Raw genomic sequence first — 15,853 nt, 5'->3', positions numbered from 1 at the left:
AAATCTAATGTAAAAATACAGTTCCAATCACACACGTTTTAATCATTAAAATTTTCAGTTACTTATATTATATTATTCTATTGTTATTCAATATTAAAATCTTGAAAAACACCTCAATGGTATAATATACCTAAATGGTAACTTTTTCTATTGATATTTATTATTATTTCAAACTCAGATATCCCAGTAAGAAATCTACGACAGCTAATTATTAAAAAAAAAACAATCATACCAAATAATAATTTTATTAATATATAAATTTCATTATTTATAATATCGCAGTTTCATTTTTTTGTAAAGTTAGATGAAAGTTTAATTTATTTTATTATTGATTTTTTTTATTGAAAACCTAAATTTATATTAATATAAAAGAAAAAATCTTACCAAATACGTAATAAGAAACTTTAAAGTGTACTCATGAATTGATTTATATCTTTATAATTAAAAATAGCTATAAATCTTTATTGTATCACAAAGTGGGACACTTACGACATTACGGAATTAATCCATGGAACTAATAGATCCATACATTAATGTTTATTAAAATATCATTCGGTCTACTATTGTAGCGAAGATTGCGAATTTATATTGATTGCTTTTGGGCCGTAAATTAAATAAGAATTGGCTAATCATCATTATTACGATAAGTATTTATATTAAGTTATAATTATTAAAAGATTGCAACGTATAAAAGTATGAGAGATGAATGCTATTGTTTTCTATAAATCTTCCTATAATAATAAATAATCCTATAATACTTATCTATAGATTGACGTTTGCCTATTCACAAAGAAAAAAAATCATAACAGTCTATTGCAATCCCATTATGATAGTTTTAAATGAAATTGTTCTAAATTCAAAAGGTTTTTTTTTCACCAGAAGCAAAAATGCTAGCCGCACAGAGTGGCATAGACAATAGAAACCATTAGGGCTGACAGTGCGCTCATTACCGCGTTTTTGCGTCAGCTCTCGACTGTCGACTCCCGGCAGGTATTGTTCGTACGCGTCTACCTGTGCCTCCATCCAGATAAACGTCACTATAATGGAAATCTCACACTTTTTATAATGTTTATGCTATTTCAGCCCTTATTTTGTTTTACTGTTTAATTGTTCATGAAGTTTAACACAAATGCGCCGTGCGTTTGGAGAGTTTTTGATCATGTAGGCTTATTTATATGAAATATTAAGTCTTATTTAGTGTAAGTAGTAGTAGTCAAAATAATACTTGAATTTAATTTACACTAATCAATTTTATGTTTTTTTTTGTTTTTTAATCCTTCAACAAAATGATAGTCATTTCTCCTAGACTAAATCAGGGAACTCTTACAAAAAAACGAAATGAATTTTTAATTTAAATACGTATGTTATCTTTTGGATAACATAATAAATAAGTTGCATTTTTTTTTTATGGAATAGGAGGACAAACGAGCGTACGGGTCACCTGTTGTTAAGTGATCACCGCCGCCCACAATCTCTTGCAACACCAGAGGAATCACAGGAGCGTTGCCGGCCAAAAGGAAGGTGTACGCGCTTGTTTTGAAGGTACCCATGTCGTATCGTCCCGGAAACACCGCACAAGGAAGCTCATTCCACAGCTTTGTAGTACGTGGAAGAAAGCTCCTAGAAAACCGCACTGTGGAGGACCACCACACATCCAGATGGTGAGGATGATATCCTAACTTGTGGCGTGTCGTGCGAAGGTGGAATTCGGCGGCAGGAATCAGGTTAAACAGCTCTTCGGAACACTCCCCGTGATAAATGCGGTAGAAGACACACATTATTTTGATATAAAGATAATAAAAAAGCATAAAGGCATTTATTTCTCAAAAGTGATTCCCTTAGAACATTTTTTGATGTTATTTGATTAGATCGGCTTCGGAAACAAATGGCGATCTGAGAGAGAAGAAGAAGCTCTCAAACAACAAGAAACTCTCTCTGCATTTTTTTTGCGCTCTCTTGAATTAAATATACAATATTGTAGATATTCAGCTGTGAAGTAGTAGAATTTACGACAGATCCATTTTTTAATAAAGCATTTAAAATTATTTATAGGTAATGCCTAAACAGTGGCTGGGACTTTATTATAAAAGTGTATACATTTACCCTTAAAGCTATTATGTATCTTAAGAAACCTACTATAATTAGTTAGAAGCAATCACTTATTTCTAGTCTTATATTTATTTAAATCACTATTAAGAGCAAAAATTGCTTAACGAATTACCTACAACCTACAATTTATATTTCAGATAAATCTAACTAATAATATCTTAACGGAAACGAGTACAAGCAAAAACATAAAAAAGAGTTACCTACTATAACCTTATTTGACTTACCCGGCTTACCTGTCGAGTTTAGACCCTCGGTAAATTTTAATTGACAAAAAAACAGGACCCGATTTATACAAGGAATTTATTTTATTACACATATTAGTTACCTGCGCAAGAGTAGGCGGCTTTTAAATTAAACAATACAATACTAAGATTATTTTAATCGTAATTTATTACCAGACTTGACTAGATAATGGCGGATGTGTACTTGGATCTATACGGCTTTGATATAACATATCTGATATGGGCATTGAAATTACTCATTATTATAAATATCCGGACGAGTGCGCCTTGCTCGGATTTTTAAGAATATACAAAACTTATAAGACATCTGGATTCGAACCTGGGTTCTTCTGCTTTCCGGATCACCTAATGTCGTCTGAGCTATTATAGTCTTGGATATAGTGGCGAAATTTACCTTTTTATTCGTATGTTAGTGTAGCTGTTTCTTATTAAAACACGGATAAAACTACATTTTTTTTTAATTGAAACCTAGTTTGATCGATTTCAGTAAAATTGTTGGAGCCGTTTCCGAGATTCAGGTTATATATATATATTATGCAATCAAAGTTAATGAGTTCAAAGGAAATGAAACAAAAACGTATGTACGTAGGAATAATAAGGATTAATATCGTAATTGTATGATTGCAAATTTTTTTAATTTATAAAATGGGTACAGTTTATTATCCTTAAGAGATAGACATATGCCACCTTCGATTTTTCTGTAGATCTATATAAGATACACAATTCCACCATACATTATTTTATAATATCTCAGTGTTTAGGCAGTGTTTTCGTTGAAAGCTCCCAGATGGTTCATTTTTTTCCGACACCTTCTACAAATATCGTAAATGTATCCAAAATGTATACACAAACATAACAAATTATATACTAAAAGCTTCCTCGAGGACCACGCTATCGCATACGCATTTGTGAAAATAGTATGAAAATCGGTGCAGCAGTTTTTTAGTTTATCGCGAACAGACAGACAGACAGACGCGGCGGAGGACTTTTTTAAATAATATGTAGTGATTTTTTAATAATATTTTGTAGTTATTGGAGTTTATACGGATGGAATCCTGTAAGTTCAAGTTGCCTGAAAAGAGGTCTTACTGTTCTTCAGAAAACCCTTATGATAGACACGGTAAAATATGATAGGTATTGTCAATACGTCCACAGTAAACTGATGCCTCGGGGTATCCGTTTCAAGGGTGTCATTATAAATTATTACCTATTAGATAATATTATATTTTATTTTTTTTTTTTTTTTTTTTTATATTTTTATGTAGATTTCATAATCGAATGTTATTGTTAACAAAGTGTATACGATGGTTTTATATCGAAACTTTCTAATTCGTTATATTTCTTAGGTATTCAATACAAAATAAAATTCTAACTATATTTTAGAAAGAGCAATAACGAATTCCATTTTCGAGCCAATACCCTCAGTACACTCAACCACTTTTAACAAAACTTGATTTCGAAAAAGATTATTTTCTTAGTATAAATATGAGGTGTATGAAAAATACTTTTACATTTTTGCAGGTCGGAGCTGACTTAGTTCATGTTTTTTGTGCTTCACAAGCTGAAACTCTAATAAAATCATACAGTCCATAACTTATAGTTCATCCGTTACTAGATGGAGAGAATGCCTCAAAACTATAATAATATGGACACACTTTTTACACAAATTATCTTGCCCCAAACTAGGCATAGCCTGTACTATGGGTACAAGACAATGGTATATTTAATACAATATACTTACTTCTTCTTAGTCGGACACTCTTCTCAGAGTGGTCGTGGTTGCACTGACGAGGTACATGGTGGAGTGTTCGGTGGGTCAACATCCTTTCTGAGGGTAGATCTCCTGGCGATGTGCTTCCATTTCTGACGGTTAGAGGCGTTGCGAGTACACTGGACTATGGTGGACTCAGTAGCCTTTGTGATGGCGTCTATCCAGCGGGTTGGCGATCGACCGCGTGCTCTCTTGCCTTCCACCTGGCCCTGAACTACCAGTCTCTCCATCGAGTTCTCATTTCTAGAGATGTGACCAAAGAACTTCAGTATTCTTAGTTGCACAATTGACGATAGTCTGTCTTTAATACGAAGCTCTTTGAGGATGGATACATTGGTGCGAAATGCCGTCCACGGGATCTTTAGGAGGCGTCTCCAGCACCACATCTCTAATGCATCGATTTTACAGCGGTCCTGCAGTCTCAGAGACCAAGTTTCGGCTCCATAGAGAAAGATTGGAAACACAAGGCATTTCAATCTGACTTTAGTCTTCTTGGTAATCCTCCTGTCCCTCCAAATATACTTACTTATTATACTTATATATACTTACTTAAACATACATAAATACACATAAACGTCCATGACTCGGTAACAAACATCTATATTCATCATATAAATGATTGCACCTACCGGGATTCGAACCCGGGACCTCTAGCTTAGTAGTCAGGGTCACTAACCATTCGGCTATATGGGTCGTCAATAAGTCCTTGGCTAGACAGGCTTCATGCTGTTGTTATTGGAACTGGTTTAGGACGAGAATCGAGTATATTTAGAAAATTCCATTGATTATAGATGCAGATGGATTCTTTCTCTTAACAGAAAACATTGAATTGATCAAGGACTTCCCATCACCAGTTATCTTGACTCCAAATAAAATTGAGTTCGAAAGGTTATTTCAAGAAAGTTATGAAACCAGTTCAGGCTTACAAAATTTGGGGAGAAATATAATTATTATAAGGAAAGGAGAAACTGACGAAGTTATAAATAATAGCCCTGAAGTTCAATGGAAATCAAACGTTGGTGGGTCTGGTCGAAGATGTGGTGGACAGGGTGATATTCTGTCAGGGTCAATTGCTACATTTTTACATTGGATATTAGAACAAAAAAATTATCTGAATATTGGCATTGATGTGAATAAAAATTTAATAGCATCATCGTTGGCTTGCTATGCCGGATCTGCATTGGTAGGAAAATGTAATGAGAATGCTTTTAAAGTAAAAAGCCGTAGCATGCTACCATCGGATATGAATGAACACGTACACAGTTCTTTTGAAACTAGAAAAATTTAATTTTTTTGACATTTTTTTTAAATTTTGATTATGAGTCAGCATTAAAAAATACATACAACTTCAAATTTTCACCCATCTACGATCAACTAGTTACTTTTGTATCGCTATTTTAATATCGGCAATACAACGTTTGCTGGGTCAGCTAGTATGCTTATAATATGCTCATAACAAAGCCTGTATTTTAACTGCAAAACTAAATTCATTATTTTTCATTTAATATTTTTTTAAATAGATTTATTTAATTTAAAATAGGGTTCTAAAGTTACCTACTTAATGAATCAATTCAAAAAGATATGTTTCTGACCATAACAGGCAAGAGACACTCAACAATCCTCTGATATTAAATCAAGCGAATTTGTGCAAAATCAAAGTGTTATCAATCAATTATCCAACTTTAAATATAATACATTTAAAGCATAGCACTAAAATAAATCTAGACAATAACAAAACTTAAATCTTAAAACTTGTTTATTGTCATTTGAAGATACACTTAAAATACATGTATTTGCGTATTTAATTTATGTTTATTGCAGTGTTTGCTAAATACAATTGATATTTAAGACTCCTGTAAAGGTTAGAGGTTATTCTAAATTGTCATCCTTATTACATATGCATTGGTTACTTTAATGATAACGATTTTATTTTCAATTTAGTAAATATTTATCATATAATTAAATTATCAGTTGCTTAAATTTTGATTATATTGTTAGTCTAAACAATTTGTTATGTTTTAAAGTGATTTCCCGAACTTCTGGGATTAGTTACACAATTAAAACTGAAAACAAAATTCTATGAACGATGCGGGACTCGAACCCATGATTCGCTCTCTCTTGCGTTCCGTGCGAGCGCTCATTCCAACGGAGACAACTGTTCGAGTGACTTTGTTCAACTGATCAACTCTCACAACGTGAGATCGCGGGTTCGAGTACCGCATCGTTCATAAAATTTTGTTTTCAGTCTTATTTGTTTATATTGTTAGTTTTCTCAATTGTTACAATGTATATATATATATATATATATATAGTAAGGCCAACGAGACCAGATAAAGAATGTAAACAAAGTTTCAGGGGCTCAGCTCATTTTTATTTCAATAAATTATATACAAATTCATTATTTTCTGCTTTCCGGATCCCCCAACGTCCCATCTGAGCTATTATAGTCTTGTGTATAGTGGCGAAATTTACCTTTGTATTCATATGTTATTGTAGGAGTTTCTCATTAAAACACGAATAAAACTACATTTTTTTAATTGAATCCTAACCAGATCGATTTTTCCCCCCGGGAACTACCTGTATACAAAATTTCATTAAAATAAAAGAATTGCTCGTTTAAAGATATACGATTAAAATTAATATTTGATATAATTTCATCATTTTTTAAAGCAAATCTAAATACTTTCCATCTGAGTCAATTTATGTTATACTTTAACACACATCCGAACAAAACACGATTGGCTCATAAAGCACGTTCATATAAATGATTCACTTTTCAACGCAACTCAATGTTAATCCTACAAAATATAACACTTGCCACAGGTAGAAGCGTTAGTACAACACACACACATATATGAGACCAATTAACTTTCTGTACCTGAAGCCTTTATCCTCACTTCACGACACCTGCATTCATGAGTCAAGACAATTTTCATTTCAAATTAGAACAATATCTTTTTATACGCTTTATATTAGCTTCACTTGTATGTTTCTGTGTATGTTTGTAACTTTTTTATCGAGGACCGATGACAATACACTAATTTGATAAGATTATTCCATTATTCAATTTGCAAACTAAGATTATTGTCAATTTATATCATTTTTATCTATAGTCGATAAGGCAGGAATTGATGTTAAAGTATTTAATAGTTTTAAAAATACGCTTTTATAGAAAATTTAACTTAATAATGAAAAATAAATAATAGTTTAAAAAAACTAAAAAACTAAAATATATTTTATTGTACAAAAAGCGTGGGGTGTAAAACTAAATATTATTTTAATAATATCTTAAAAAGCACCCCACGATTTTTACAATATTTTTTTTTATAAAAAGCGTGTTTTTTAGTTTTCTTAAACAATTATTTATTATATATCTACTAGCTAACCCAGCAAACATTGTATTGCTATATAAAGTAATTAAAAAATATTCAATAATTAAAATTTTTGAGGTATAAAAAATAGATGCAACCGATTCTCTGATCTACCAAATATATCGTACTACAATTATTGTATTCGATTGTCATCTTGCAACCCTATAGCGGATCTGTGGATGGAAATATAAATCGCCATATAAATAGTTGTAGTCCTAGAAGGGCGAAAATTTCAAGTTGTATGTATTTTTCAATGTTGAATCATAATAAAAAAAAAATATTTAAGTGCGGGTCACCCTTAGATATCATTTAGGGGATCGACATCTATTTTTCATAATAGATGTCGATCCTTAGACCTACCCGACATCACACAAAATTAATTATAAAATCTGAAATTTTAATACTTAGTGTTCTAAGTTTTCACTTTTATCGTCTCTACAACTCTCAATTTTTTTATTACTTCAAGTTAATAATATAATTTATTTTTATAATTTACAGGTTACATGTTTATGTATGTACTATGTTTAAAGTACAGTAAAGATACAACAACAGATACAGAAGGCTGCCCTGAAAAGTTTTCAACTTGTTAACTCATTTATTCTGAACTAGCTGTTGTCCGCGACTTCGTCCGCGTAGATAAAGGGTTTTTTAAAATAATCCTAAAGTTTCGATTTAAAGATTATCTCATCTCCTATTCCAGTTTCGGTTCCCGTTTTCACTCCCTTTTCCAACATATTATATGAATCTTATTTCGAGTAAGATTGCTATGGCAAACTAAACCTACTATTGGTATAGTTATCGCATCATCGAAGTGAATTTCAGTTTTTTACAAATCCCGCGGGCACCATGGATTTTTCCGGACAAAATGTAGCCTATGTCCTTCTCCAAGCTCCAGTCATCAAAATCGGTTCAGTAGCTCTAGCGTAAAATCGTAACAAACAAACTTACATTCACATTTATAATATTAGCAGGAATACATTATACAATCTCATGAAAGTTGCGCGAATTATAGATAAAGTGAACTATATATAGATAAGGAATTATAGATAATTATAGATAGATAAAATATTAATGAAGCTTACTGCGAAACCTTAAAGCGATCTGCCGGCCTAAACATTGCTTCCGTTCAGCTCCACAACATTATAACAGTAATTTAAAACTAGTAGGTAATACCACCACCCGCGGCGCGTATGCATCCCGAATTGCAATTACAATCCCGAAATCGAAATTTATGCGAAGCCGACAATAATAGGCGCCATTACTGATTTACGAGGGCCCTGTTATTTCTACGAAATGGCCGGTGCAAAAAACGTTTACTTGTTTTAAGATCATTGCTTTGCTTTGGTTGAGCCGCAACGTGACTCATATGTGATTTTAGTTAATACTGTGATGCCAAATCGTTTCGTATTTTACCCCAAATAAATAACTGCAGTGTTTTGAACACGTATTTCAACATACATTCCTCAATAATGCCATTTAATCTAATGTAATAAGTATTTTAAAAACTATAACAGTATCTACTTATATGGTCTCATTTCCCAGTAATTTCACTAGCTACGGCCCCCTTCAGACCGAAATACAATAATGCTTAAACATTGCTGCTTCATGGCCGAAATAGGCACCGATGTGGTACCCATAATCAAGTCGGCATCCTGTGCAAAGGAGCGCCCCACTGGTACATTTAATAACATTTGCTTGAGCACGGGACTTGCGTCGATACTCTGGCTCCATCTCACGTCCAAGTTACGTCAGTTGGTACTGGGGCTGCTGCTTCGACTGCCGAAGACAGCAAGCGTCGCAAATATGACGGTCTTAATGAGTCGTACATATTTGTGCCATTTGGTGTCGAGAAACTTGGCCTGTGGGGTCCAGAGGCGCGGAGAATGTACAAAGTACTATCTTCTCGCCTTTATACGGCTACCGGCAACCCAAGCGCTGGAAATGCTGTCAGTATTCTTGGTACACTTTCCCATACTGATAGTTTTAATCTTAAGTACCTTATGAAAGTATTGTAAATATAGTTATAAGATTTGCTTTGTTTGAATAAATATATGTATATTTAATTCCATCAAGTTAAAATTAAAAAATCTTTATAATAGTTTTAAAGCGAAACTCAAATATATACATATATATACCTTTCTTTCCTATTTTTAGCCATATTAAGAATTACGTGATTATGGCAACACAAACAATAGCTAGACGCGAAAAAAACGTAAAAGTTTAAATTTCGAAGGCCATACGCGTTGAGTTTGTGCTCGCGGCAATTAAAAATAATTAGGGAGCAAGATGGTGCGTTCTCGGAAGGACCGTGGATTTACATATGGTTCCTTTGCCTTGTCTAAGTATCAAGTAAATTGAACGATTAAGGGCAATACGTTTTGAAATGACCATATGCTCTAAATCAAAAATAACAACATTATTGTTCTTTTATATGTTATATCTAGATCATTTATAATACGTACAGATAGACTGTAACAGCTGTGAAAACTTGAGAGTGACTGTTATTGGATTAGGATAGGATAAAATCCATTCCTTCAGGAAGTTTTTAGTAATACTTTCCAAACGTGTCAACTGCACTACAATGAAAACTATTAAGATAGTATCATGGTCATTTCTTCATATTTTTTCCAAGATATAATTAATAGTAGTTAAAAAAAACACGCTTTTTATAGAAAACCGAACTAAAAATATTTTTTTCTTTACAACAGTGTGTTTTTTTAAACTATTATTTGTATTTGAATTAAAAATTCTCTTTGGTATTCGAAAATTTCCTAAAGAATATTAGATAAATCGGTTTAAGATAATGGTTGAAATTTAAAATACGTAATACATTTTTTTTGCAAATTAAAATATGGAATAATTTTATCAAATTAATGTATTGTCATCGGTCCTCGATATATCTACAAAGTTTGAGCGAAATCTGGCCGTTTAAAGTAGGACAAAATCGCGCCCAAATGAGTCGGTTACAATCAAACATACATACAGGTGACGCTTATAAAAGCGTGTAAAAAGCCGTAAGCTTCATTCACATTTGAAAAAGCCCGTGGACTTTGATTCGCGCGCCAATATTCAATATTATCCGAACCCAAATATATATTAATTTTTTTTTTCATAGTCGTTGCAGAATTACTGCATGCCACTGCACGTAATTAGCCATTGTAACACTCTTGTTGTGTATTTGTGCCATACGACTTCTCCATAAAAACTATTACAGTCAAATAAATGCCAACAAAAAAAATACTTGTAAAAAAGCAAGACTCACAACTCAGTTCTTCTGCCGTAAAAAGTTGTGAGATCCATGTCTACCAAGTCTGTCAATTTATTTAGTCCCTACTTAAGGGTCCTTCTTCCTCCCTTCTGTCTTAAGTTATCACATAATTAGCTAACCTAACAACATCTTATAGTGACCATATTAATTTTAAAAGTCCTTTATATTTTAGATATTCCTTGATTTATACACTAAACACGTATTGTATTCTAAATTTGAAGCTTCTATGTCTGCTAGAAGTGCCTCAAACTTTTGATGATCGATCAGTCAGTCAGTCAGTGAGTGACAACATTAAGAAACTTTGACTAGTTATTATTCTTAAACTACTGGTTTAAATCGAATGACATTTGAAATACACCGTGACTGAAAAACAGGCTTTTAGTTCCACAAAGAAGTTGGGGGGTCGAAAATGGCCTGAACTACTTCGAGAAACATGATGGTTGTTTTTGCTCGACTTCTTGCGGTCTATTTCTTGTATAAGTATGTTGTCATGTAAGCAGGCGCACTACCTTATGTTATATTTCAACACTATCTGAGTGTTCAAGTGCACAAAAAATAACAAATTTATTCATTGAGCTGTGATTAACGCTAGGGTTAATAAGATAATTTCTGAGCGATTCCGCTCGGCCGAGTCCTCAGAAGTAAACCGCATAGGTGCACAACATGCAACTGCTTTGATCTTCACGTCTGTTATGCAGAGCTTAGAATGATTTAATTAGTTGTGAAAAACTAAGATTCAGACCTGCAACAAATATATAATAAATTTTGTAGTATATCAAAGTAAGTGCCGTAGCTAGTGAAATTACTGGGCAAATGAGATTTAACATCTTATGTCTCAAAGAGACGAGCGCAGTTGTAGTGCCAGTCCCTTATTTCACAAAAGAAAAATTTTTTATTGACAAGAAGGGACTAGATGAGCAGGACGCTTAGCTGATGGTAATTGATACGTCCTGCCCATCACAATGCAGTGCCACTCAAGATTCTTGCAAAATCCAAAAATCCTGAGCAGCATTTCAATTGTGTTCGTCACCTTGAGACATAAGATGTCAAGTCTCATTTGTCCAGTAATTTATAAATATTATACGTCTAGATAGACTATGACAGCTGTGAAAACGTTGAAAAAAATTGAATTTAGAACTAAACTCTATTTTGAACAACGAACGCACACTAACACAAAGTGTCAAACAGACGTAGCTTTTCACGCTCACTAAACTAATATACCAGGCCTGTTTTGTCGGTTGTCTAACAGCAATGACTCTATCTATACGTATAAATTATCTAAGGTTCGAATACATTGAATTTATCTTCTGCAAGAATACAGTCATTCTTTAATATCGTTTTATGACCTGACAAAAGGAAATATTAATCCGCTACGCCTAACGCTCCGCCATTAATTCCGCTCTACACAGGCTTACAGGCGACACATATTTATGACGAGTGTCGACTGACCCAGTTCGAAACAAAGCCGATATCATGCACCCAGCGACTCTAAATGGAAATGAAGACATCTTTGTATGCCTTGCACTTTACTGTGCTCTTGAGAATGGTCTTAGCACTTTTAAATACATTGTTCAAATTGAGTGCGACTTTTCTAATGCGTATAAAGTCTGTGTCGATTAAGGCTGTACATTTTTAAACAAGAATTAACTTTCAATAGTTACTTCTAATGTGATGGGATGCATCAGAGATGAGAAAAATACCCGAAATGTAGAATAGGTCTCAGGCCTCACACGAAGTTATAGTTTCTTTTAAGTCACCCAGGATGACCAATCCAGATGACCTCATCATTGTCAATCATAGCACTTCATTGCTAATATGGAATATTCCAAGAACAGTGATACGAAAAAAGTGGGTTTAGTGGTTAAGTTGGTGAGTGGGGGAGCCCTTTGTCCAGGAGTGGAGGTCTTCCGGCTGAAAAGATGATAACGTTTCTTTTGATTTATTTAAATCATAAAAATAATGGGTAAAGATAAAAAAATAATCTAAAACCTCCCTTAAAATGAAGTAATGTGACCGATATAAAATTTGTCAGCATTGCTGCTTTAAGCCCTTGATATTCGTCTAGATAGAGTCTCTTACTGTTAGACAACCGAGAAATACAGGCCAGGGATATTAGTTTAGTGTGCGTAACAAGCTACGTCTTACACTCGCGATTTGTATGATACTTTGTATTAGTGTGCGTGAATTGCTCAAAATAGAGGTTAGTTCTAAAGTCTATTGTTTTCGACGTTTTCACAGCTGTCATTGTCTATCTAGACGTATGAATGATGTAAGCTTTAAGCACCTGGACTGATCCATTAACACCCATTAAGTCAATAATAGGACAAACGAGCACCAGGTCCTCCTAATGGTGAGTGATAACGACTCGTGTCCTCTTGCAACATCAGAGGAATCACAAAGGCATTACTGGGCTTTTTTGTGGGCAATATTTTTATATCCTGGAAATGCTATGCAAAGAAATTTCGACATTACTACTTCAAAACCATCTCTTGTTGTGTAGCGATGCTAAAGCGACGTCTCAATGTAACGCAAAGCGATCTAAGTTCTAATCCCCGATACATAGAGCAGATCTATTACATGCCCGGAAATGTGGTGTGCCCAGTGTCCCATGGAGTCTTGTTGAATTAAACCTTGACACATCATATTCTGAGTCATCACTAGCCAGTGATGACTTACGGTACCCAGACGTGGTCGCTAACTATGGGCCTGATTAGAAAGCTCGTTGTCGCTCAGAGGGCAATGCTCTGAATTACCATGTAAGATCGAATCAGAAATGAGAATATCAGTAGGAGAAGCAAAGTCACCGACATAGTTCAAATGATTGCGAAACAGAAGTGGTAGTGGGCAGGGCACATTTCGATAGACATATGGCCATTGGGGCAGTAAAATCCTCGAATGACGACCACATACCGGAAGACGCAGTGTTGGTAGATACAACCCCTACAAGATGAACCATGGTCAAGATTGCCGGAGTACGTTGGATGATGTCATGAAAATCTTTGAGGGAGGCCTTTGTCCAGCAGTGGACGTCTTCCGGCTGATTATGATGATGATGATGATGATGATGACATCATATTCACAAGATTCGAAACTTAAGCGGTAAGGTTAAGTGGGGTAAACTGACGCATTCTAACCAGGACCCAAAGGGAACACTGCAGATTTGCACAGGATGCCGACTAGATTATGGGTACCAATACGGCGGCTATTTCTGCCGTGAAGCAGTTATATGTAATCATTATTGTGTTTCTGTCTGAAGAGCGCCGTAACTAGTGAAATAACTGGACAAATGACTTAACATGTCACAAGGTGACGAGCGTTATTGTAGTGCCACTCAGAATTTTTGGGTTTTTCAAGAATCTCGAGCGGCACTGCATTGTAATGGGCAGGCCGTATCAATGACCATCAGCTGAACGTCCTGCTCGTCTCGTCCCTTATTTTCATTAAAAAAAATCAAGGCTGATATATGTATATGTATGTACGAATATAACAAATGATAATTTAGCACAAGTGTTCTCACAGACAGCGCATTCATCTAACAATGAAACATTGACAAAAACTTACAATATGCACACAAGTGTTGCAGTCCTGACGGCTCTATTTATTTAGGACGCGGTGCCAATCTTATATTTACCCCAATTATTACAACAATAGCCCCCTAGAGATCGATGATAGATAGAGAGAGATAGATGGAAGAATTAATCTGTGTAATATAATATTTACTAGCTTTCATATAATAACAATCCTCGTAGAATAGGTTTTAAGAATAGCCGTGATAGGCTTATACAGTATTCTTTGATATACTTATTTTTTAATGATTTATGTAGATGAGATTGGAGGTTAACCGAGCATATGGATCACCTGATGGTAGGTGACCACCGCTACCTAAACTCGGCAAGCTTTTAATCGGGTTTTTTGAAAGACTTCATAATAGTAGTAGACTTCATGTATGCCATACGTTGTATGGACAAACAATGTTCCAGTATGGATCTTGAGTGATGCCTTTGGAAGAGTGGTTTCCCCTCGACATACGTAAATTTTACGACAGCATACGTTGAGTACGCGCAATGTAAGAATATTACTAACTATGGTATATATATATCTGACATACGTTTTTATGCCATGTAACATCATTTCTAGCATAATAAGACAGTAAAGGACGAGCAGGACGTTCATCTGATGATAATTGATACGCCCTGCGCATTACAATGCAGTGCCGGTCAGACCTTGAGACAAGATGTTAAGTCTCAACACACAAACACAATAATTCTTACAAATTATTGCTTCACGGCAGAAATAGGCGCCGTTGTGGTACCCATAATCTAGCCGGTATTCTCTGCAAAGGAGCCTTCCACTGGTAATATAATCATTATAACTAGAACATGGTCTACGGAAGCGAATATTGTATTTTTATAAATGGATATGGATAATGGAATATGGAACCATTTGTAGCTAATCAGACACACTCTTTGCAGTTTATTATCGCATTAAACGTGATAAGGGACGTAGCGGGTGGATGTTACATTTGATGGTAGCGTGGCAGGTACTATCGGCGTACGTGTGTATAATTTGGATGTTATACAACTATTTTAACGCAGGTACATGTTATTCGGTATACTTTGTGTTTATTAAAATATACATTTTACTACCCACTAAACAACCCAATAAATATAAATATACACAGACGTGGGTCACACTTAAAACTAAAAAACAACATGTTATATCCAAAATATTATGTTTATTGCTTTTCAAAATACTCTCCTTTGCATTATAAACATTTTTTCACGCGATCGAACCATTTTTTAAAACAGGAGGAGCACAGATCTGAAGGCATGTTGTTGTCTACATGCTGATTGCACGCTATCACTGCCTCTTCGGAATTGGTATAAGTGAAACCTCTCATCAAATATTTGATTTTGGGGAAAGTACAGGAATCACAGGTTTGTACTTTTTCGGAAGTTAAAAATGACTTAGTTTTGTTGGCCGTGTGTGAAGAAGGGTTGTCATGATGTAGGAGAACGTGGCTTTTTGGCGACGGCCAGAAAGACGTTTCGCGAACTTTTTTTTTCAGTAGAAGCAGTTGAAGGCCGCCCTT

The 15,853-nt window shown here is 34.4% G+C and overlaps 1 protein-coding gene across 1 annotated transcript in view; it reads right to left on the bottom strand.

Annotated features, from left to right (window-relative positions):
* Positions 1 to 15,853, bottom strand: part of LOC126969094 (voltage-dependent L-type calcium channel subunit beta-2) — a 269,340-nt gene that overhangs the window by 139,440 nt on the left and 114,047 nt on the right. The gene's annotated exons all lie outside the window — the stretch shown is intronic.

Source organism: Leptidea sinapis, chromosome 17 (genome assembly GCF_905404315.1).
Source record: "Leptidea sinapis chromosome 17, ilLepSina1.1, whole genome shotgun sequence".
Classification (NCBI taxonomy): Eukaryota; Metazoa; Arthropoda; class Insecta; order Lepidoptera; family Pieridae; genus Leptidea; species Leptidea sinapis.
Note: the sequence above shows the minus strand (reverse complement) of the source record. Positions and strands in the feature narration are given on the sequence as shown.